The 26202-nt window shown below is 37.3% G+C and overlaps 1 long non-coding RNA gene across 4 annotated transcripts in view; it reads left to right on the top strand.

Moving 5' to 3' along the window:
- Window positions 1-732: 732 nt before the first annotated feature.
- Window positions 733-26202, top strand: part of LOC141422554 (uncharacterized) — a 122536-nt gene continuing 97066 nt past the window's right edge. For 2 of the 4 annotated variants that reach the window (XR_012447184.1, XR_012447181.1), the window contains exons 1-3: window positions 4154-7808; window positions 8732-8848; window positions 11115-11181. This is a non-coding gene — a long non-coding RNA (uncharacterized lncRNA). Of the gene's footprint in view, window positions 2308-4153; window positions 7809-8731; window positions 8849-11114; window positions 11182-26202 lie in introns of those variants that run through there. The other 2 variants (XR_012447183.1, XR_012447182.1) reach the window with 2 other exon arrangements.

The following is a 26202-nucleotide window of genomic DNA, read 5'->3' on the forward strand; positions in this document are numbered from 1 at the left end:
ATGATGTGAATAAAGTAGCAGACAAAGAGTAAGACTACAAGGTAGGTCCCTTCTTTTATGTGCCAGCTCTTACTAGTATTGGACAACACATGCAGCTTGTTTCGATTCTTAATTTCTTTCACAAATAATCAATTCTAGTGCTCAAAAATTAGTAGAGAAGGGAACTGATGTAAAGAGTCAGGATTTTCTAGGCAAGCCAATGAATCTTTATCTCCTTGGTATTCCTGGGTGGGTAGTAGATGGATAACAGTTCTGTCTCTTCATATGTACAGGAGCTAAAAAAATCGGGGTTGAATGATGGTTAAGACCTTACAGAAGAAAATACAAAATCTTCACTCTTATCTTGGTTTCACATTCTTTCTCCTCTCTCTCCTTTTTCATCCTCTAAATTTCAAATGGAGAATTAATATCTCAACCTTATGTTTTTAAAAACCATTTAATTTGAATACTCTTAAAAACAACATACAGACATAAGCTATGCCTCCAATCTTCCTTGTCTATAAATTGTGTGCAACTCTGGATTGTTGTAAAAAGTAGTAGTTGGGGAAAAGTCAATACCCCCGAAATGCTACTTAGAGAATACTGGATGAAAAAAAATTCATGTCTTTTTGCATGGGGAGAGTTCTCTAAGAGTTTGCTTTTACTTACCCATGTTTGATTTGTATTAGGCAATTTTATCTCACCAGAAAAAAGACAGGACTTCAACAATCTTCTCTAATTTTGCAAAACAAAAACAAGTTTTAGGAACTATGAGTAATTGTTTATGAAGATCTTTTTGACTCAAAGTATCATCATTTTTAAGATGGTGTATATACTAGGAATCTCTTAATTCTTTATTTGAAGGTAGGTAATAGAATTGAGATGAATACTGGTTTGAGTTGACTAGCAGACATTTTTCACTTGTTTTTTTCAGGTGACCAATTTTTCCTACAATTACCTTCAAAAGACATAAACTACTATGGCTCAGACATTGGAACTTTCATTTTCTCTGTTGATTATAGTAACTGTAATAATAAACCAAAATCTACAGGGTGAAACTAGTCTCTCATGCTGGTGAACACTTGATGAATTCCGTTGACTCTTTTTTTCTTTAATGAAGTAAAAATAATTTTAATCTTAAAAAGTATTGTTAAGTTGCCTTAATTTGCCTGATTCCTACTTGTTTTCCAGTTTGAAGTGCTCCTGTGAGTCCAAATTCCCCATAAGTTAAGTGAGTTTTTGAAAGCCAGAGACTCTAACCACAGGTCAAACATGACAGATAAGAGAGAACATTATCACTTTCACCTGGTCCCTGTTTGACTCATCTTTATTATCATTTTGAGATATACCTCTGGACGGTGTAATAGTTTCCTATGTAACAAATTCATTTAGAGATTAAAAGCAACATATATGTTTATTTTCTCGCATGTTTAGTGGTCAAGAGTTTGGGTGCCTTTTTGCTAGCATCTATTGCTTAGTGCCTGACAAGGTTACAATCAATGTATTACCTGGGAACTGGGTGAAGGGACACGCATGTATTCCTAGATGCTTGGGAATTTGAGATTGGGAGGATCACAAATTGAGGCCCCCCCTGGGCAAAAAGTTTCTCAGACCTCCCCATCCCAACAGAAAAAAGCTAAGTGTGGTGGTACAAACCTGTCATCCTAGTTATAGCAGAAAGTCCAGAGTAGAAGGCCTGGGCAAAAAGCGAAGACCCTATCTCAACAATAACCAGAGGGAAAAGAAAAGGTTACAGGCATGACTCACATGGTAGAGTACCTGCCCAGCAAGTGTGAAGCCCTAAATTCAAATCCTAGTACCACCAAAAAGAAAAAAATCACCTGGGTTGACTTCTCACCCAAAGGCTTGGATGGGAAATAATTTGCTTCTTAATGTAATCATTGAGTCACATTCATTAATTTTATTATATTCTCTTGGTTAAAAACAAAAAGTCCCACTCACACTCAAAAAGAAGGAATTGTACATAAGCCTCCAGGAGTCAGGAAGCCTGGGGGCAGGGTCCTCCTTATAATCTGTCCAACACAAAATGCAAAACACAGAAGCAGAGAGAGGCTAAAGGAGCATTCAGAACCACTCCATACTCTTCAGGAAAGGAGGTTTGAGGTAGAGATGGAGATGCTAATACATTTTTAATCTGTATTTTAAATATATTAGCTCTATGTTAATTTAGAGAAGAAATGAAGAGATCAGAGTGGAAGAAAGAAGAAAAAGAGTACTGAGGACATCAGTCTAGTTTGGACACTTAATAAAACAAGTGCTTGGGTTTAGCTTCCACCTTCTGAAGAAGGTAGTCCAGTGACCACTCTGGTGAGTACTCCCCATGGGTTCACTATCCCAACCCAAAGCAGCTTATTACAATATTCCTTATTCCTTTTAAGTACAAATAATATTCATTATAGGTCAAATTTTGGTATATTCAACTTTCTCCTACTTTTTTCCTGCAATCTTATAGCAGTCTAACAAATCCACTTTTAGGTAAAAGACTGAGGCCCTAATTGGGCTATGTTTCCATACTTACAGAGCAGTGTCCAAACTCAGGAATGGGAAGGAATTAGTATGGGTAGTAGCCTTAAATACTAGTAATGGAATGACTTCTCCACTTTATATGTGTCTCTTTCTAATTGCTCCATTTAGGTAGAATTCAGGATGGGAAAACTTACCATCTTATTGGTAAACTAGGGTGGTACATTTAACATTGTAAGCAAAACTGTGAAAGTCCTTAAGAATATTTTATGTTCTCTGAAATAAAATAATATAGATGGAATAATAAAAAGAATACTTGTTATGGACTAGATATATTAAATTAAAGAAAAAGAAAGAAGCAATTTTTCAGTAGCATCACTTTTTCAAGAGTTCTTTGGCCATCACCATTTTGGCCATCAAAATTCCTGAGGTAGTACATGAAGGAAGACTCCTAGCTGCCCCTCCAACCCCTGTAATTTTACCTCCTTTTGTGTTACCTTTCTGAAGTCTTGGGGCACTGAATTGTGAGAGCAGGGTTAGTATTCCATTCAATTCTTCCAGTGCTCTCTCTCCTTTACCCACTGGAAAAATCTTCTTGACCAAAACTTTGTCCAAAATGAAGTATCAATGTATTACTTTGCTTTAAAATATTTTGAACCAAAATACTCACTGCCTCCTTCCTCCCCCCCAAAAAAAACTATCCAAAGAAGCCTTTATTATCTATATGAGAACTTCAAGTAAGGGTTTTTGTGGATGGAAGAATTCCAGTAATCCAATGCAGACCTACCATCTGCCTCCTCAACAGGAGGCACTGGCTTAGGTCAGGCCTTCCTTTCACAACCCTATTTGGGGCTATTCACAAGTGGGACTATTTGTTCTCACACTAGTCTTTTTTCCAGGCTGCCTTTTTTACTGTTCCCTTGTATCAGAAGTTGGCCCAGCCTTTGGGGTTCATCTCCAATTCCTTGACTGTCCTCCCCTGCTCCAGTAGTCTCAGCTCTGGCTGTGTAATAGAATCTCCTGAAGAGATCTAAATGAAACAAACAACATCAACAAAAAACCAACAGTCAGAGTCTAAGCATGCTTATTTAATTGGTGTAGAGTGGAGCGTGGACATTGGGATTTTTCAAGAAGTCTCCAGGTGATTCTAATGTGCAGCAGAATTTAAGAATGTTGTTAAACTCAGCTCCACTCAACATGAATCATTGCATTCCACCTTCTAATTTAAATACGTTTTCTACATTTCCAAGCTTAAATGTCTCCACTCAGGATGGAAAAGTCTCTTATTCTCTTAGTTTTGGATCCTTCTTTGCTTATACCATCAGGAAGGACTTTTTGTCTTTAAAAATATATAAAACAGACTCAGGCTACATTGAGCTTATATGTGAAAAAGGAAGGGGAAAGTCTCATTGGGGCGGGGGAGGAGACTGGGAACATCCCTTATTGTTTAATAGTCATCATGTGCAAAGAATATCGAGGCCTTACTTTCAGGCAGAGTAAGAGTTCACAGTATGGTAGAATCCGAGGGATTCTTAGAGGAGATAGTTATTTAAGTATCTTTCTTACTGTTGGTACCATATGAACTCAACTTCTGTCATTCAAGGTTCATTTATGTGAATTAAGCTTTTCCCTTTTTAGGAAAGTTTCATTAGACATAAATAATCCTAGAAAAATTCATCAAGACCTTTGTGTGAAATAGATCATCAGGTCACGGCTTTTTGTGATAGAAGACTCAAATCTAATTACCATTTGTAGTAGCTTTTACTTATGGTCTTTCTTTTGAATGTGTTCTCCATAAAGTCAGGGGCTGTCCCTGTATTAACCATTACACTGTTGCTACAATAACTGAGTATCTGGTGCAAAAAGGTTCAGAATAAATATTTTTTGAATGAATAAATAAATGAATCAACATACTTAGAGCAAACTGATAGCCATAATTATGGATCCTGAAAAAAGGAGAATAAAAACAAAAAAAATTGACAGAATTCTTGAAGGAGTACCATTGCTATGTCACAGTTTTCCTTGAGGCCTAAGGCCTTACACATCTCATACAGAAAATACATTAAAGACAACTCACTAATGGTTCCATTTTCAGGCTATTGACTTCTTTGCTGGGAATTTTCCCCCATTGTTCTTCTTCAACATTAATAGTAATAATAATCACAGCCATAATTTATTGAATTTTACTGAGAACTAGATATTGTGCTAAGAATTTTATTGGGATTTTTTTTTTAATTTATCCTTACAAAAACTACATGAGGCAAATACTTTCTTTACCAATTTATGGATAAGACATCTGAGACTTAGCATAAGTATGTAAATTAAAACTATCAGATAGCTGAGGTGGGATTTGAACTATAGTCTATCTGATACTAGTGAGTTCATTGCCTTTGATGCTACTTCTTTCATTTGCTCTGCCAATCCCAAGACACAGTCTTTCTCTTTTTCATGGTCAAACTATACTGACTATTGACTCTTGGTTATACCACTTTCTTCTCTGCACAAAGCTAAGCTCAGGCTAGTAATTCAGAAAGTTTCTAAAGCTTGGAAGCCACAATTTTTAGTCCCATCTTCCCACCTTTGAATTTGAATGGTAAGAACAAGAAATCTTGTTATTGTGTGGAGCTATCATTGTAAGAGTGAGAGTTTCTGCCTTCCTCTGGCTCTGACTATGGACTGTCATGAATATCATTTTCAAAATGAAGTCCTAGGAAGGAAGGACACCTCCAAGCAGTAAGTATCTCTGTTTTATTTCTCCAACAAGAATTTTCAGTAGTTTATAGAAGTGCTAAATATAGTATAATTTGAAAATCAGAGTTTGACAGGGAGGGATTTGAATTAAGATGATAAAAATAAATATTGCAACAATAGAAAGCAACACAGTTTCTGGAATTGAGCACAAAACCAAGAGTTTTCCAAACCAAGACCAGCCAATTTGCAGGACTATGTTAAAATATTTTATTACATTTTGTTCCTGAAGGAAACAAAGCTTTCCTCATATTGGATTTGGAGATAAATTTCTCACATTGAAAAAGGCACATATATAATCTCAAAGAAAATATTCTCACATTAAATATTTTCACATTATATGTAGAAGACAGATCATTTGATGGTGTTTATGGTGACCCCTGGTCTAAGTTTAAGGCATGATATCTAAGCAATTTAGTAACTTTAATTCAGATGGCATGATGTATGTCTGGATGGTCCTAGTGTGGCACTTTGCTGAGGAAAGCATAAGGGAGGCCTTTGTGAGAAAAGACTACTTGATGGTTTCTATGAAAGCACAGGATAAGGACAGATGTAGTTTACTTTATGTTTCAGTTTGTTAGATGGCAGTGGAAAACTAATATGGCAATTGTGACCATCACTAATGTAGCTTGCCTAGTTTTCTGGGGTTTTTTCCTTTCCAGAACTACATCTTTCTGTGGTTAGCACAGGCCATGGGACTGGTGGTAGTATAAGCTTCTTGACTAGCATATTATTTAGTTGAATCAGACACAGCACTGATCCCATCACTATGCCACAGGGCACCTTGAGAGCTTGTGGTAAAATGAAACCTCTATTAATATAAGTCTCTGCTTAGTGTGATAAGCAGCTATTTGCTGTGCACATTTAAGGTTTGGACCTTAAATGTCTCTCAAAGGCCCATGTGCTAAAGACTTGGTTTCTAACCTATGATGCTATTGGGAAGTGATGGAATCTTTAGATGTGGGGCCTAGTGCAAAGAAATTAGATCATGGGGGTGCCCTTGAAGGGGATATTGTGATCCTGACCTTTCCTTTCTCACTGTTTTCACTGCCACATTCTCCCACCATAATGTACGGTGCCACCACAGATTCAAAGCAACAGAACCAAGCCACCATGGACTGAAGCCATTAGCCAAAATAACTTTCCTTCTTTTAGGTTTTTAATTTCAGGTATTTGTCATATTGTGGAAAGTGACTAACAAATTGGTGACCTCATAAGACTTGTAGTGAAAATAAGAAATGAACAAGGATTATAATAACCTTTTAAGAATTTTGTGGCTGTTGTTACTTTAGCATGACCTAATCTATTTTTTACAATGTTAAAAAATTAAAAATACCAATGGATATGGATGGGAGATAGAGGACAGGTTTTTAAAAAGAGAACATAAGTCTCAATTAGTAGGTCACATTGAACAGAAAACCCAATGAAGTCATGGAGTCTTCCATGTGAAGATTTGGAATTAATCTGTTCCAGAAATAGAAAACGGAAAGTTTAAAAAGAAGAAATGGGCTTGATAAATAAGAGAAACAATAATCACAAGAACTCTCATGAATAAGAACCAGAAGGAGGCAGGAGTTAAGACACATGGGCCTATTGTCCACAGAAAGGAAACCGAGAATTGCAGTTTATTCAAAATACTGGAAATCCATCAACACGTGATACATTTCAAGCAGCAAAGAACATGAACCAATGTAGATTAGTTAAAAACAAAACAAAAGATAGATAAGTTATGGTGTTGTAACAACAACAGCAAAAACTCAATGGCTTGAAACAACACAAATTTTTCTCATGATTATCTACAATAGGGTGGCTGGGGACCTGTTTTATGTGTTGATCATTGTTATTTCAAGTTACATGACAGTGAGAATGTCTGTTATGGAGAGTCTCCAATCAGCAACTAAATGCTGCAACCAACTAATGCAAGTGTCTTGTCTGCTCACAATCCAGACACATGACTCATCTACCCACCATAAAACATGTAAGTGCAAGTCTCCCCCGTAACCAGTGGGATGGGGCAGTGTGCTCAGTGATCAGCATGCAATATGATGGCTATTTGTAAAATATCTTGACTATTCATCCTAGACTATATTGTGGAGGAAAAAGTAGAAGCAGGGATACCAGTTAAGAGGCTATTTCAGTTATCCATAAATGAGGTAGTTAGCAAAGGCTGGAATTGGTCTCTCATTTTAAGATAGAGCAAATACAATTTAGTAGTGGATCAAGAAAAAGAACGAAGTTTTGAAGGTTACTGTTCAGTTTTGGTAGAATATTAGTGATAAGTGTTGGATTAGATATGGCAGTGATAATCAAAAGGTTTGCTCTTCTTTTGCTTTTTTTTATATGTTAATTTTCAATATCTAGGTTTACCAGAACTAAACCCCTAGGGAAATCTTGAGGAGTCATTAGAGATGGTGATGTATAGCCATGAAATTACATGAGACCATATAAGAAGTAAGTTTTATAGAGAAGGTAAAAGGGCAAACACTGAATTGTTGAATACTTCAAACTTTAGAGGTCAGTATTCGGAGAAAGGCAGAAATGAAGCAGAGGAAGCAGTGACATGAGAAAAAACAAAGACAGAAGGCTGGTTCCAAAAGGTAAGTGAAGAAGTGTTTTATAAGGAAAGAACAAATGATTAGCTATCAAATGATGAAGAGAAATAATGAACTCATTTGGCTTGCCAAGATGAAAGTAAACAGCAATCTAAACCCAACCTGATTGAAGAGGGTAAGAAGAATAGATGACAGTGGAAGGGAAATAATAGTCAAGATCTTTGAAGAGTTTTTCTATATAAGTTTCAACTGAAGCTGGGCACCGGTGATCTACTCCTGTAATCCTACCTACTTGAGAGGCTGAGATCAGGAGGCTCAAGCTTCAAGGCCAGCCTGAGAAAATAGTTTGAGACTCCCATCTCCAAAATAACCAGAGTAAAATGGACTAGAGGATGTGGCTCAAGTGGTATAGCACTTGCTTTGTAAGCAAGAAGAGTTCAAACACCAATCTCACCAAAAACAAAAGAAAAAAAGGGAAAAGAAAAAGAAATATAAGTGAAGACAAAGTATTGTGTGTAAAGGTGTGCTATCATTTTTTAATATGATTAACAGTGCATCTTTATTACAATAGAACATTGGAGATGCTGGGAAGACAGGAGTAATTTCAGAAAAAAAAATCCCTTAGGAATAAGAGAAGAGTCAGGATACAATGAATCCAAACCCACTTTGAAAAGAATAGCATTCTAATTGAGAGAAGATCTGTCCATAGGACTACAAAATATCCTCTAGAAAGAAAAACTCAGCTCTCACTTTAAATTTATAAACTGAAAGAAAAATGCACAAAATGAATTTAAAAATTCTGAGGTATGTTTTCAAATAATTCTACACTTTCTATAGCTTGGGGTCTGGCATCAGTAGGCTGTAATTTAGTTTGGGAGGCCCAGGCTGCTTTAGTGACCTTGTGATCACACTGAAGAGAGCCAGCTTCACTACTAATAACACTTATGAGATTCTCCTGCCTGTTTCAGATTTAAAATTCCCAAGAATTTCTTCAGTTACAAAACAAATAAATATGTCCTAATCAGTATGCATAATTATGCATATTACAGTGTGAAGATGATCAGTTTGCCTCCTGGAAATTTATGGTAAGTACATTTTAATAGTGTTCTCCTGGGCATTCCACACAGCCTCTGGTTCCTGGGTCATTTCTCTCTTCCCACATACCTACATTCCTGCAAAACAGGATTGCACTCACCTCCCATTTGACTCCCTACCTACTGTCATCTTTCACTACTTATGAAAAATGTGATTCCATCCACAACATTCTAATGATGACAACTGTATTAGTTTGGTAAAGCTTCCACAACATGTTATCATGGATTGGATGGCTCAGCCAACTAAAACTATTTCTCACAGTTCTGGAGGCTGGAAGTCCAAGATCAAAAAGTGAGTAGCATTTAAAATGAAATTCTATCTAACATGTTTCAGTTTTGTTATCTTTTTGATACTTTTAAAAGTGTATTAAGTTTCACTGTATTGTGTATTATCAAAGAAACAATTCTTAAGAGTTATTTGTATATTGTTGGGTAATATTTTAAAAAACTTCAAAATCTAAAAAACTAGCTGGGTGTGGTGATGTATACCTGTACTTGGGAGGCTGAGGCAAGAGGATCAAGAGTTAGAGGTCAGTTTGGATATATAGTAAGATCCTGTCTCAAAAATTTTTTTAAAAAGAAAAAGAAATCTGAAAATACAACATGAAAAAGAATTTAGCAGATTTGGTTTCTCCTGTGGCCTCACCTGGGAGGTCCCAGCATGCACTCTTCTTTATGAATGAGGATCCATCAATAGTAGCATCTCTTTTTCCTTTTTATAAGAATCAGTCTTATTGGCTGGGGCCCTACCCTTATGGTCTTATTTAATCTTGACCCCTTTTTTAAAGGCCCTATTTCCAAATAAAGTCATATTCAGGATAAGGGTTCTAATGTACAAATTTGGAGAGGAGGAAGATATGGTTCAGTTCATAACAACCATATTGCAAACAAATTTGGTAACTTTCATTTAGGCTTTACTTGAATATTATGCTTTATTTATTTTTGATAGTTCCTTCTCTACAAAAAATTATTTTTAATCCCTTTAAGTATCCAAAACAAAAACCTTTCCTGGATCTTCTTGTTTCATTGGCACTCCTAATCAGTTTCCATCCAAATATCTCTTTTCTCATCTTCCCCTAAATGTTGTTAATTTCTAGGCTCAGTCCTGAGCCATGCTCTTATATCACTTAAAATGATTTCCATAAGGGGAATTAATCAGCCAGAGCTTCAAACACAATTTACTTGGTATTGATACAGTTTTATAATTGTAGTGCAGATCCTCTCTTGAATCTCAGAATCACATGACTTGCTTTTTATTGGACATCCTAGACATGTAGTTAAGTAATGCTTGTTTGTTAAATTCATTCACTAATTTATTCATCCAGAAAACTTCCACTGATCACTTATAAAATAGTGAGTACTGTTGTAGTGCTAGTGATACATTAGTGAGCAGAAAAGACCAAGATTCTTGGCCCCAAGGAGCTTCCCTACTCTCAGATAGCAAGCCATGGTCAACACATACTGAATAAATTAACTGCACTTACTACTATATGGCAGAAGGCATTAAGTGGTATAATTAAGAAGAAGGAAAGGAATTTCAGGGGTAGATTAGGAGGCAGTTTGAAGGATTAAATTAGATGGTCAGGGGAACTTCAAAAGAGGAGAGTAAAGAAAAGTTTGAAGAAGGTGAGTGAATAAAAACAATTATAACAGAGCCATCTCAAATGTGGTTAAGCTTAATATCTCTCTTCAATCTGTCTCTTCCCTAGAACTCTGAATGTGATTGCTGTTCATTCTTTTACTAGAATGATAAATTTACATTTATCTACCAAAATTGGATTTATTAGAGATTAAAGGATAGGACACAAATACAAACTTGGGTGTATGAATATGTGAGGTGACTAGCTGTAGCCCAAGACAGAAGCCTGTTAGTCACCATGCTTTCTTTTTCCCATACCCATCTCTTTTACCTCATCTTCTTCCAAATAGCTCACCAAGGACTTTTGATATTATCTTTAGAATATTTCTTCTCTATTTTACTACTGCTCTCTTAATTCAGTATCTCTGGATCTCTGACTAGGCATGATGGTTTGAATGTATACCTCAAAAGATCATGCCTTTTATATTAATCTCTGAATTAATACATTAATAATATTTAAAGGTGGGGCCTTTGGGAGGTGATTAGGATCAGACAAAGTCATGAACTTGGCATCCACATAATGGGACTAATGGGTTTATAGGAAGAAGAAAGAGAAACCCAAGCAGGCATCCTTATTGCATCTCACCATGAGCTCCCCTTTGCTGTGCTATGATGCAGGAAGAAGATCTTACCAGATGTCAGCACCATGCTCTTGGACTTCCGGATCTATTGCCACATGGCCATGGTAAGCTTTTTTTCTTCACAAACTATTCAGTCTGTTACAGCAGCAGAAAACAGACTAACCACTGGGCTAGACAAGTGAGCTTAAAAATATTTCATCTGTCTCCCAGTATCTGTTCTTCCTCAAATTCCTCTCTTATTCCTCAGTCTTCTTCAATGCACAGATCTAATGCTGACAGTCTCACTTAAAATCTTGTTTGGGAGAAAGAGAGTTGGGAAGAATTAGGATAGAGAGCACATACAGAAACTAAGAACAGTAGGCCTTGCTTATCCCAGGCCACCTGGTAATTTCTACCCCAGTGCTGCCTGTGGTTCCTGCTGCAGTTTAGCCCTGCTGAATGACTTCCCCAAAAAGTAAGACCACAAGGGGACTCAGCCAGTTTATCTTCAAATTCACAGTTTCTGCACTTTCAAGTCTAAAACCTCAGTGCCTCCCAAAAACTAAATGTCCATTATTGTCCTTAAGATGTGGGAAATTAAAAATATATCAGATCTTTCTGTATTTCCTATTTCAGCCCAAATGAATCCAATTAGGTTTCACTGCAAACTATAAAATACTCCAGGCCTATTTCCTCCTTAAATTGATTATAAATGTTGATGCTCTTAAGTATAAGTGCAAATTAATCTAGGGAATTCCATGAAACTTTATTTCTTAATTAAACAATTTAAACTAAATTACTTAACTGAAATGGTTACACTGGCTCCTAAGATTGTTCAAGGTCAGACAAATGTAATCAAATGTAACATAGTGATTTTTTCATTTGCCATAAACCTTTTCATCAAACTCATTTCACTGCTTTGGACTTGATACAGAAGAGAAGATTCACTTGAACTGGGTAATCTCTAGAGACTAAAATCAAGATTATAGCAGACAAGACAAGGTGATAGCACTCAGACCAGTCAGGGGAGCTTCTGCAAAATAGAAACATGGGCTCCAGGAAGCTGAGAAAGGAGCTGGGAGTTTAGATTGCCCAGAAATTAAACTTTCTACTGGTATACAATTGGCCTTGCTCCAGTGAGCACAATCCATTTGGCCAGCCAGATGGACTAGCCCTGGCAGCTTTTCAGTCCTGCACAAAGTACTTCAGCCTAGGGAAGAGAAAAATCCCCAAACAAAAATATAAATAGAGAAGATTCAGTATTGTGGCTAAACAATGGGGAAGACTCCTGGTCTTACAAATGAGTTTCCCACAACATTGTGCATTTCAGGCATCCCAACTGTTTCTTTTTTCCTCACTGTTTAATAGTTTATTTATCATTGGTGAAGGATGAGATTATTTATCTGTGGCTCCATGCTTTTGGCAGAAACCTTTTATAATGTTCAGTTACTCTCTTCTGGAGGAAAGAAGGCAATTTCTAGCTTCTTTCTGAGAAATCATTGTTGAGTAATACCAACAAAACCATTGATATGAATTTAAACTGAAAAAATTCATTAGGAAATGCAAACTTCTGTATTGTCAACTATCAGAGATAACTTTTCTCATTGAGGAAGATGTACTCTTTTCTTACTTTCTAACAACAGGAGTCCAATTCAAGTTTCCCAGTAGTTTGAATGAGGATTATCTTCTGTCAATCAAGCTGTGCTTCTGAGCTGATGTCCATTGATCATCCTTCAGCTGAACAGCCATGCCTACTCAATAATCATGACCCATTTCTGTTCCTGAAGCCCAGTGCTTAGATGAGGGCAGGACAACCACTGAATAGTCTGTCTTTCTTCCTTGCACAGTTTGCAGAGAGAGGAATAGAGATAAAAGTCTGTTCTAAGTAGCCATCTCAATTTATGCCTTTCATAATTATGGGCTTTTGAAATTATTCTAAACACAATATATGTTTCAGCTCACAGCTCAATAAGTTACTTGGGAGAAGATGATTGAGGGATATGTAGTAAGTGACAAAATGTTAATGTCCTTTACTTAGTAGACTTTTCAGTCAAACACTTTTTCTTTTTCAACTTTCAGTTGAAGAGGTTAAAACTTTGACCCTTCCCTCTCTTCCACCTTCCTTCTAGCATATATTTACTTAACTCCCATTCTATTTCAGGTACTACTGATTGTGTGAATTATCAGTAAAATAAAGCATGTTTGGTGAATTGCAGGTACCAACACATACTGACCATATTTTTGTTAGTCATCCTTCAAATTTCCTCCACTATTTACATCTTGATAAAATGTCAAGTTCCACAAATTAAAGTTCCATGTGGAACAATTTCCATTTTCAGATTTTGTTTTTGTTGTGGCTGGGCCATATTTTGTCTGACTTGATTAGAGGACTGGAAAGTACAGAAAAGGGGTATCTTGAATGCTGATGTTGCTCTATTCTTTGGTCTGAGAGTAGGTAACATAGGTGTTCATGAAAATTCATCACTTTATACACTAGTGATATATACACTTTATACATGGTGTACTTCAACTAAAAACCAAAACAGAACAAAATAATATCAATTCATAAGTAAGGATAATGCTTTGGGAGGGAACTGTTTTTATTTGTCATTTTGTTATTTCTATTTGATTTCTATCTCCCCAATTTTCTTTTTGAGACAGTGTCTCATTGCTTTCCAGGCTATCCTTGAGCTCCTGGGATCAGGTGATCCTCCTGCCTCAGCCTCCCAAAGAGCTGGGACTTCAGACATGTTGTGTCATGCCCAACTTTATCTCTTACAGTTCAAGAAGCATGGGATCCAACACATGAAAAACCCCTTTTGAAATTTTGTCTCCTCCCCATTTGTTTCAGAATCTTGTCAAACAAGTAGAAAATAACTCTACCTAGGCTCAAAGAATTTTAGCTCTAATTTGTGACAGCATTAGAAGAAGCCTCAGGTCTCCAAGCTGCAGATGCCATACGTTGCCTGCACATGCATTGTATCTTTGGTTCTCAGGAGCAAATTAAAAAATCAATTTTATTGATGTGTAATTTAAATGTAATTAAATGCATCCACCCATTTTAAATGTATGGTTCCATGCATTTTAACAAATGTATGTACTTGTATAACTACTATTACCATAATCAAGATATGGAACATTTTCATCACCCTCTAAGAGGTCCATGTCCCTAGGAGCTAAGCCCCCATATCCTGATCCCAGGCAACTATTAAATGGCTTGCTGTCTCTTGTAGTTGGACTACAAAACCAAAGTTCTAGAAGTCATATAATTTGGGGCATGCATACATGTTTCTTTTGATTCTAGCTTCTTTCAATCATCTTCCATGCTTTTAAGATTCATTCATATTCTTGCATTACTTCTTAATGCTAAGTGGATTCCATTGATGGATATACTACATGTTACTACAATAATTTCAGGATGGACATATGGTTATTTCCATTGTTTGACTTTGCTTTGTCTTGCTATTTGAATAAGCTTCTGGAAACTTATGTGTGTATATCTATGTGGATATATCAGGTCTCTTTTCTAAGAAGAAATAGAAAAAGAAGATCTAAGGGTCATAAATTCTGATGTGAAGGGAAGATGTAGATAATATAAATGAATGAAGCAAATAAAGTGTAAGATAAAAAGCAATAGTGAGGAATGTAGCAATTTGCCACAAATCCAAGTTTGTAACTCTTAGCCTATAGAAATAATGGTAAAGTGACAACACACTATCACATTACCAGAAAAAGTGGCATAGGCAAACTAATCCTTTAGATTAGGTAACAAACAGCCCTTTTCCTCCAGAGGCTAAGGTACCATTAGGAGAAAAAAAATTTTTTAAGTAATTTGGATTTAAAGATCGTGTTGGGTTGGAATTGGTAATCTGTACCTTAAACTTGTGTTTCTAACATTCTGAATCTTTTTGATCCAGCAAAGTGGAGACAGTAATAACATTTATCTTATAGCATTAAAGGAAGTAAAGCATAAAAGAAATAATAGTATATTTGGAGTTAGCCTAAACATTCCAAACTTGTACCATAAATTTTACTGCATATCTTCCAAATGACAAGTCCTGTGTGAGGCCTCTTCACTCTCATTATTTCACTTGATTAAACTTTCACCTCATTTGCTAGACAAGAAACTGAGGCTGAGAAAGGTTGAACCCTTTGATAAAAGTGGAAAATAGAACCAGTAGCTCTGGCTGATAGTGAATTACCAGGCTTCCTTTTTAAAAAACATCTTTATTAGAATATAAGAGTCATATAGGGATTTTGTTGTGAAATTTACATATAAATGTGTAATGTACCTTACTTGCTTCACCCTTCCATTATTTCTCCCTCTTCTTCTACTCACTCTTCTTAAAATGACTTTGACAGGTTTCAATGTACCATATTCATGCATGTGTAGAAAACGCATCAACCATATTCCTTAAAATATAAAGCAGTACTTTAACAATTTTCATTGACATTACAAGTATTTCTATAATTGCAAGGGGTTGGATTTTTAGTAACTCTATTTCCTTGCAACCATTCATTTTTAAAAACATATCTCCAGGACCTGGTGCAATGCCTGACACATCATTGGAAGACACCTTTTCATGGAGCACAACTTGATTATAATTCTCTTATTGAATTCAACATTCAGAATCTTTAGATAGTGATCAGTTGTTCACTTCTTAATTGCCTTGTCTCTATTGCTAAGTTTTAAGACATCTTTAGTAGCTGAAACCATCACTTGTATGGTTTCATTTGATTTTGTACCTTATATATGTATAAGTCACTCATTTTTAAAGATAACATCACTAAGTCTCTGTTGCTTCATGTTTAAAAATGAAGGCTTGGATTAAATGGCATACAAGATCCTTTACATCTTTAAGTTCTCTGCAATTCCAAAAGCACTCATTGGTTCCTCTCGTACTCCAATAATTCTGAGGCAATCTGGCATTTTTCTAAGAGTAGATAGCCAGACCAATGGCTCTCGGTACCACAGCATCAGCAGCAAGAGAAAACTTGTAAGAAGTGTGAAGTCTGATGACTATCCCCAGACCCACAGAAGTAGAAACTGGGGGCTGCGCCCCCCAACCTTTTCTAAGTTACACTAAGTTTGAGGACTTCCCCCATTAGAACGGATGCTATCACTTCTTTACCTCAAGTCTGAGTCTTCTTCTTCTTTTTTAAACATCAACACTGGATTCAGCTCCAGAGCTGCTGTCAGGTGACATCTCCCTATGTTCTGTAAAGGTAACATCAGAGAAGTTCTTTAAATTCCATTTCCCTTACTACTGTGGCCTGACACAATGTCTTTGTTAGCCTTGTGAAAGATTTGTGAGGCTAATCTTATTTTTCAAGAAACATTCAGTTTTTTTTTTTTTCTAAAATACAGTCTTATAAGCAAGGCTATTGAATGACTTCTGCCTAGTTAAAGGGAGAAATGAGAGAAGGAGTGTGCTGTTGTTGTGTGTGGGTGAGGATCTGATGGTGACTACAAATCAATAAAAGCTTCTGCTTTTAGGCCAGAAGTTGCATGTTTTCTCTCACATGTGGAATTAGACCTACTACAAATACAGCAAGTCTATAAAAAGCCGGTCATGCTAAGGGAGGTCACATATGGGGGTTGGGGTAAAAGAAGGAAGTTAAGAAGGTGAATATGGGGAGGTACTCTTTATGCAAGAATGAATATAGAAATTTTAAACCAGTTGAAACTATCATAACAAACAGACTAAAGTAGAAAGAAGAAAAATAGACATGAACCAAATCGGGCTATAATACATATAAATATGGAAGTGCCACAATGAAACTCCCTGTGTAGCTATCTTTAAAAAATGACATTTTTTCTTTTTCTTTTCTTATACAAAATTGCACACTAGAAAAGCAGAACAGATCCTGCCTGGTAGGAGGGTGGTACCAGTGGGAAGGGGGAGGAGGTGGGGAAATGGTGAAGGAGGGTGAATATGGTGTAAATACTGTGTATACATGTATATAAATGGGAAAATTATATCTGTTGAAACTATCCCAGGCATGGAGGGGTAGTATGGAGAATGATGTAGGGGGTGAGTTCAAGTATGATATATTTGATATATACAGAAGCTATTACAATTAATAACTTCTGTAAATGCCAAATGTACCCCCACCCAGCATAAATTTTTTTTTAAAAGGAAAACAAAAAAGAAAAGCTTCAGGTTTGGTTTCCAGCTGGTGGTGCTTTGAGAGATGGTTGGATCAAGAAAGCACTAACTTCATCAATGGGCTAATCCATTAGTAAGTTCATAATGAATGTGCCATGGATATATTATGCTTTCATATATGAAAATAGAAGAATGAAACCTGTTGAAACTGTTCTAAGAAGGGAGGAGTAGGGAAGAAGAAGAATGAAAGTAGGAATAAATCTAACTAAAATATATTGTAAGCACATACATAAATATCACATTGTATCCCCTATACAACTATTAGATGCTAATAAGAAAGAGTCAGGGCCTGATGGGAGAAAGTGTCACTGGCGTATGTCTTTGAAGGGTATTTATCATCCATGGCCCGGCCCCTCCTTTCTGTCTCTCTGGCTTCTGTCCACCATGAGATGAGTCATTTTTCTGCACCACATGCTCCCTGCCTTGATGATTTCCCCCTCTCTGCACAGGCCCAGAAGCAATGGAGCTAAGTAACAAAATTGAGCATCATCATTTCATTTGTGTCCCATAACTGCATCACACAGCTTATGGTACACTGTGAATTATTTTAAGAATAAATGTTACTTCACAGGCAAAATAATTATTTTGTATTAGGCTTTCATTAATGTATTTAATTTGTTATGTTAAATTCTTGGGTTCTATTTTTGCATTATTTATGATTATACTCTAAAAGCCTCAATAGAAAAACTTTCCCTGTCCCGTTTCCACCATAAGGTAACTGTGGGATGGTACTAGTCACTTCCTTTTTAATAACTGGACTCCAGGTAGGCATTCAAGGTGCTTTGTAATATCATATGCTATCTAATTCACATCAAAAGTCAACAAATATTTATCGAATTCTTACTATATGCCAGATACTGTACTAATATTGAGGAAACAAAGATGAAGAAGACAGATTGTATCCTCAGAGTGCTCACAGCTTACAGGAAGAAAATATGAATAATAGGTGCAATTCATTGTGGTAAGTATTGTAAGAAAGGTATGCAAATGATAAAGAAATTCATTTGAACTGGAGGCCCAGAATATATGCTGGAAAAGACATTCCCAAATAATCGCCATAAATTTGCCATACTACTTTGCATCAGAGAACCAGCTCTGGAGGAGGCTAGAGTGTCTGGAAAAGAGGACGGTTGTAAAGACCTGGTTTTACTGTAGGTTAAAGCTATGATGTACCAAATGGGAGCAGATGAGCCCCACTTCCAGTTTCTTAAGTCTCTAAACTGCTGCACTTACTCCAATGTTTGATCTTTATTTGTTGAGAGTTTTATGGATAAGAATATCCAAGATACTGCTAGGCATGGTGGTCCATACCTGTAATTTCAGTATTTGGGAGGCAGAGGCAGAAAGATCACGAATTCAAGGCCAGTCTGGGCTACAGAGCCAGATCTTGCCTCAAAACACACACACACACACACACACACACACACAATTCAAGGTACTAAAGATAAATACTGAGACCCCCCAGGTCTGCTGGGGAGTCTTGAAGAAGCTGGCATCCTTGCTACTTACATGTGAAGCTGTGGGCACCACCAGGCTCTGAGTTCTTTCTGGAAGGTATAAAACACTGAAAAGGACTTTTTAAAAGTTCTATGCTAGTGCAAACAGATCCATGTATCAGCAAATAGTTGTCAAGGTTAATGAGAAAAATTATCTCGTCAGAACAACCTTTGGATGGAGGCACAGGCACTGGAATTGCAGCCTCTCTAATCTGGGAGCCCAGGGTCTCCCGTGCAAAGTGATCCATCAAAGTCACTTCCTGGCCTTCCTGCCTTCCCAGGAGAGTATAGTCCCCCTTACTTTGACTGGGAAGAGAAGCAGTCAGAGACAGGGTCCCTGAAGTTGGGCAGCAAGGCACAAGAAGAACCCCAAGGGCTTCTGGAAGTGGAATAGGAAGTAGAGGTTTGTGCTTCAAATCCCCTTCTGCTTGTACATGAGCCAAGAACTGATGATGCCCAACCAGGTGCCAGGGGAGGGAGGAAAATGTGCACCTTACATACACACAAACTCTGCTCACAAACACATGAACATCCACATATACAGCCATACACATACTAAACATTGTGTGTATATATACACATACAAACACACATATACACTGTAGCATACTACTCAAAAACACATCATGGACCTACACCGTATACACTCATGCATACATACTCATAGTCATGTACACATACCATGTATGGCCATCACGCAGTATACACACACATTCTTACAGACACGTACTCTTATGTACACAGGCATGCTCTGAATCCTGTCACTTGTTTTCAATCTCTCATCCTTTATGGGAAATAACAACTGTTCAGCCAGATGCATTTTCATAAATACTGTCCTTACGGTTCCTTTGGCAGGAATCTTGAATCTCCACTTGCTGCCAATCTAGTGTAGAGATTTTTGTTTTGTGTTGTGTTGTTGTAATTATTTTGATGGCACTGGTTTAGTTTTGCTCTGTTCTGGACCGGGCAGGAGGCAATGGAGGAGCAGCAAGGAAGGCACAAATTTGCTGCTCAGCCTGATGAAGGCCCACCTGCAATTAATACACTGCATTCACTGCTCACTTCCAGGGCCAAGTTCACCTCACTGTCTTACTTCCCTATGCCAGTTCAAATCTATGGCCAGCAGGGGTGTTACTTGGGCCCCTCTAAGCCATGCCTCACCTATTCGGTCTGCTTCTACTCTTTCTTCAAGCTCCACATCCTGTAGGAAGCTTTTAGCCTTCACTCATCTTTCCCCTCCTCGGGCATTCTGTAGTTAAGTTACTGTAACTTTAGTAGTCTTCTGTGAAGCCCAGTTTAGTCTGTAATTTATATCGACTCTTGTGTTCTCACTAGATTTCAAGGATGTCAGTCTTGACTTCTTCAGCCAGTGACTGCAGGGCATGACCAGTGTTTCATTATTTTCTGGCATGCTCCGTTCCTGGCAAAATGCAGGAGCTGGGTTGGAATTCTCATCTTAAGGCATGGCCAAGAGATTTTATAATCGTTATATTTCCTTCATTGGCACAGGCTTCATTTGAGAAACTACCATTTTTCTCCATGTATTGCTAAGAATTCTGAAAGCATCCCATACTTACAAATTGTCCTTATCATTCAGCAATTATTAATATGCTTCAGTGGTAAAGCCATCAGGAACTGGCAGAAGAAACATCTCAGAAACCATGACCCTTAATTCCTAGAGCTGATCCCATTTGATGACATTCTCTCCACACCATTTCCAGACAACTTGATAAAGTTAAATAGCTCCTGAAAAATCCTGGAAAATTAGTTGACAAATTTAATTAAAACATGGTATAGTTTATCCATTTATTTGATAATTGTTGGTTGCCCATTCTGGACTCTGAACTAATTACTAGACATGTAACTGAACAAGACAAGTACAAAGACTTGCACTGTAGAATTTCAAATTGTGATCAACAACATAAAGGCACTGAAGAGATGGTTGATAAGAGAGAAGGTGGAGTAGGGTGTAAGGCAGGTGTGGTAAAAACTAAATTTAGATTAGTTCCAGTAGACACTATATGTAATATATAGCAATAAATTTAGCAGTCATTCTTAACTAGAGAAGATGAGGATATTTAATGTAAGACTTAAAGGATGAGAAATAGACTCACCTCAGAGAGCAGGAAGAGGTATTTTTTCCAGTGGAACAGTTTTTGTTGTTCAGGTTTAGGCCTTTCCTTATTTATGGAAGTTGCCTAAATAATGAGAGTCCTGGGTCACAACTATAATCACGAAATAGCAGTTATTATTTATTTCATGCTACCTTTACAATATCATTCCAGGTAAGTTTTTCACAAGTGAGGAAATGGACACTCAGAGAGATAAATGAAGGACTGGAAATTCAGCCTCCAGGACGTAATGGCCTCCAGGACATGTGCCTCTTCCCTCTCACTAACGGTACATAAAGGGTGAGCATAGCTCAGAGCCACCAAAATACCGTCTGAAATACTTTTCAAAGAGTGTGATGGCATGACTGTAAATGAAATCTTTCCAAATCACAGCTGTTTTGCTTGTAAAAATAATACATATATATATGCATATAAACATATATATGCATTTAAACATATATATAGTACCTCTAGGTGTAGAAAAAGGGTCAAATAATTAAGTCATGCAAACAGTTAAGAATGCCTGTCTGCCTTGAAGTTTGCTGCTATTATGCATTAATGTTTACTGAAATTTGTCTGGGTAGACAATAGATAGTCATAACTGGCTCTAATTTTTCCTTTCTTCATTCCACATTTTTCAAAGAATCTGCTATATGCCATTCACAGCAGGAACTGAGGATACAGATAAGTGCTGGATTTTACCTGTACTATTTGGTGAACAGAGGCGAGACAAATATCCTGTGGTTATGTAGAATTCTGAGTCAGAAGTCACCAAAGGATGATACAGAGCGTCTAAGATAGTCTTGTAGGAGGAAGTGGTAAGGAGGAAGATCAGCAGAGTCTCCTTTGAGAAGTTGATGTTGGTGCCGAGTCTACAAAATACTGTACTTCTGGAGACTTCCTAGGTGAATTTGTTGGGCTTCTACCTAAAACCAGCCCCTGAATGTGAGCATTAATGTCACTCCCTCTCACCGACTCTCACTAAATATCTCCACACTCTCCAGAGACATTTTCCTTTTCCTGTGGTGGATAATTTCCATCAGTCCATGAATATGCTGTTGCTCAATCTACTTTAAAAAATATATCATTTGACCCACTTTCTCCACGAGCTATTGTTCTTTATAGTAAATCTGCTCCTCTTTGTGTCTGAAGACTTGTCTGTACTCACTGTCTGAAATTGTCACCCCCTAATTTCTTCTTATAAATCTACTTCCTCCAAGCCTTAAACCTTATCACTCTATAGAAATTGTTATTTTTCTAAATCCAATGGGAAGTTCTCCATCTCAGTCCTTATCTTAAGTGACCTATCAGCAGTATAAAGTGGCATAAATCCTTTTCTTAGATATCTTTTTTTGAGCTCCCTCCTTTTCTCTGGCACACATTTTCTTGTTTATCTCTCCATTTCTTTGGTCACTTTTTCTGTTTGTTTGTTGAGCTGCTACTCAACTATGTTAGAGTCCTGGTCTACTACCACCTTTGTCTTCTTCTCTTTTCTCTGTATGGCCACATCATCTGTATTCTGGCATTTCCTCCATAGTCCAGCCTCTATCATGACTGCCTTATTCACATCTCTACTCAGATGTCTAGTAGACACATCAAACTTAACATGTCTAAAACTGAATTCCTGGTTTTACTCCAGGAGTAAAACTTGGTTCAAGCCTTTTCCATCTCTGGGATAGTTTCTCACGTCAAAAGTCTTGAGAACCAATGTTATTATTTGGATATATGTCCCAAAAGACCCAGCCTGGGATGCTATGGGGAGGTAAACCTAGTGAAAGAAAGTTGAGTCATTAAGGGTATGCTTTTGAAGGGAATATTTGTACTTGACCTCTTCTCTCACTTTCTCTTTCCCTTGTGCTGTCATGAGATGGGCCGCTGCCTCTGCCATGCGTTCCCATGGTAATGTTGCTCCTCTCCCAGGCCCAAAAGCAACAGGCCAAATGAACAGGGTACTGAAATCTCCAAAACTGTGAGCCAAAATAAGCCTTTCCATTTATAAATTGGTTTAATCTCAGGTTTTTTTTATAGCAAAGGAAAGCTGACTTACAAACCACCTTGGCTTACCTATGCTTTTCAACTCCTCCATGCAACCCATAAGCAAATCCTACAGTATTTTCATAAGATAGCTATAATCTTACAGTCTCTGGCCACCTTCACTGTAGCCCCTCCATTAGAACTGTCACTACCTCTTCACAAGCATCCACTTCCATTACTAACCCCTGAAAACTCTATCAACACTAAATCAGTTCTTTTGAAATATATCACTCTTTGCTTTAAAAAAAACCAAAACCCATATGTTACCTTTCTAAACTCTTATTTTAGGTTTCCCATTTTAAATGACAACCCCTTACTCCCACCTACCTTCTTGACTCCCCATGTTGTTTTATTCTATAGCTCTTTCCAGCTTTTATTTTTCAATATAATAATGTACTTGATTATTTAAATTGTTTTCATTCCCTGACAACCAGAATGTAGTCTCCTTGAGAGTAGAGCTCTTTCTATAGTTGTTTCCCTTCTGTGTCACATGTACCTAGAATGGTTTCTGCCATATAAAATGCATTTGATGAATATTTACCAAGTAAATGAATGGTATCGGGTATTAACAGGGAACTATGGATGTGGGCCTATACTGTGACAGTGTCAATGAAGAGAGGACAAGATACAATAGACTTAAGGAGGTAAAATGAAAAAACTCCTTTGAGTGGATTTAAGGATAAAATAAAAGAGTAAAGGGTGATTCCAGGGAAATGTGTCTGCTCAGGCTTAGTTACAGAGTAAGAGACAGGGGTCCAGGACTGAGGCACACTGGGGCTTGGGCTGTGGCAAGGATGAGAAGCTGTGGGGATAATTTGACAAGTATTAAGACCAGAGTGAGGATGGGCAATTTGCAAAGAAATTAAAGAAACCCCAGGAAGGTGTCTATTTTTTGTAACAAAGAAATAAATGCATTGAGAGGTGTTTACTGACTGTGGGGCAGAACGCAGGGAAGGGGGTTTGAGGGAACTAGTGAAGGTATTGGGGCAGACAGGACACTTAGGAGGAGGAAGGTTTAGGCGTGCTTAGCATCAGAAGCCTAACAATGGTGAGAGGCCCCGAATCAGTGGCAGTGGTAGTTTAGGGGTGTGGGAGGTCACCTTCCAATAGAAGCCTAGGAAAGAAGCATAGCAACCAAATGAATGAGCTGGCCATTGTCAGATTTCTCCAAGATAAGCAGTTCAGAAGGCTAAGAGGAAGAAGGGGTGGAAAGAGCCAGAAGGGTCAAGGGTGGGTCATGAGAAGTAGGATGAAAGGAAAGAACAATCTTAAATTTTATAAAGTTATTTTTTCCTTTTGGTAGTCAAGTTTTGGTATATAAATAAACAGTGAAGAGAAAGCAAACCACAAAAGAAGGCACAACAAAGGGCCCAGCTTCTTTTTTCTGTAGGTTTTCAACCTTACCTATCTCAAAATAAATAGAAAGCATTTTCAGATGTTTTCTTAACACTGAACTATGACTAGTTATACAATATCATAAATATCCACTTATGTGGCAATCTGCTCATAAGAGATGAGTTTAGTTGCAATAAAATTTAATTGACCAAGCACTGAAATCTAAAGTGAGTTATTTCTTCATTTATGTTGCATTGCTAAAGTTTCAGACTTGTATTTACCTTTTCATGGTAAATATCTTACATTTCTTAAGTTATGATCACTCCAGTTGCCCTTTTTTATTTTTATTTTTTAATTCATGTATTCATATGTACATACATTGTTTGAACCATTTCTCCCTCCTGACCTGCCCACTCCCTCCACCCACCCCCTCACTTCCAGGCAGAACCTGTTCTGCCCTTTTCTCCAATTTTGTTGAAGAGTAGACATAAGCAGTAATAAGAAAGACATAGCATTTTTGCTAGTTGAAATAAGGATACCTATACAGAGAGATTCCTAGCTTTACTTCCATGTAACACAAGTGTGTTACAACCGTAATTGATTCAACTCTACCTGACCTTTTCTTTTCTTCCAGGTCACCTTCCCATATTGACTCCTGTCATTTTAAGGTTATAGTATTAGCTCCTCTGCAGTAGGGATATCATACAATTCCAAGTGCTGGGTTTCCTACCTATCGCCATTCCTCCCATATGTGCTTTCCCCTTAGTGTGTGACCCAAGTCCAACAACATTGCTGGATTTTCCCTAGATCTAAACTCTGCATATGAAGGAGAACACACAATTTTTGGTTGTCTGAGCCTGGCTAACATCATTCAGAATCATGTTCTCCAGTTTCATCCATTTACTTGTGAATGATAAGATTTCATTCTTCTTCATGGCTGAGTAAAATTCCATTTTGTATAAATACATTTTTTAATCCGTTCATCAGTTGTGGGCATCTTTGCTGTTTCTATAGCTTGGCTATTGTGAACAGCGCTGCAATAAACATGGGTGTGCAGGTGTCTCTGGAGTAACTTGAGTTGCATTCCTTTGGGTATATCCCTAGAAGTGGGATTGGTGGATCATATTGCAGATCTATGTTTAGATTTTTAAGAAGCCTCTATATTGTTTTCCAGAATGGTTGCACTAGCCTGCATTCTCACCAGCAGTGTACGAGGGTTCCTTTTTTCCATACATCCTCACCAACAACTGTTGGTGGTGGTGTTTTTGATGATGGCTTTTCTAACAGGGGTGAGGTGGAATCTTAGTGTGGTTTTGATTTGCATTTCCTTTATGGCTAGAGATGGTAAGCATTTTAAAATATTTTTTGGCCATTTAAATTTCTTCTTTTGAGAATGGTCTGTTTAGTTCAGCTGTCCATTTCCTTATTGGTTCATTGATTTTGGGAGAGTTTAGTTTTTTGAGTTCCCTATATATTCTGGTTATCAGTCCTTTATCTGATGTATAGCTGGCAAATATTTTCTCCCACTCTGTGGGTGGTCTCTTCAGTTTAGAGACCATTTCTTTTGTTGTGAAGAAGCTTTTTAACTTTATGTAGTCCCATTTGTCTATTCTTTCTCTTAGATGCTGAGCTGCTGAGTTCTATTGAGGAAGTCCTTGTGTATACCTATTGGTTCTAGAGTATTCCTTGGTCTTTCCTTTATAACTTCAGTGTTTCAGGTCTGATATTAAGGTCCTTGATCCATTTTGAGTTGATACTAATACAGAGTGATAGATATGGATCTAGTTTCAGTTTTTTGCAGGCAGATAACCACTTTTCCCAGCAACATTTGTTGAAGAGGCTGTCTTGTCTCCATCGTATGTTTTTGGTGCCATTGTCAAAAATAAGGTGGGCATAGCTGTGAGGATTCATATTTAGGTCCTCTATTCTGTTCCACGGATCTTCATGTCTGTTTTTGTGCCAGTACCATGCTGTTTTTATTGCTATTGCTTTGTAATATA

This window comes from Castor canadensis, chromosome 4 (assembly GCF_047511655.1).
Source record: "Castor canadensis chromosome 4, mCasCan1.hap1v2, whole genome shotgun sequence".
NCBI lineage: Eukaryota > Metazoa > Chordata > Mammalia > Rodentia > Castoridae > Castor > Castor canadensis.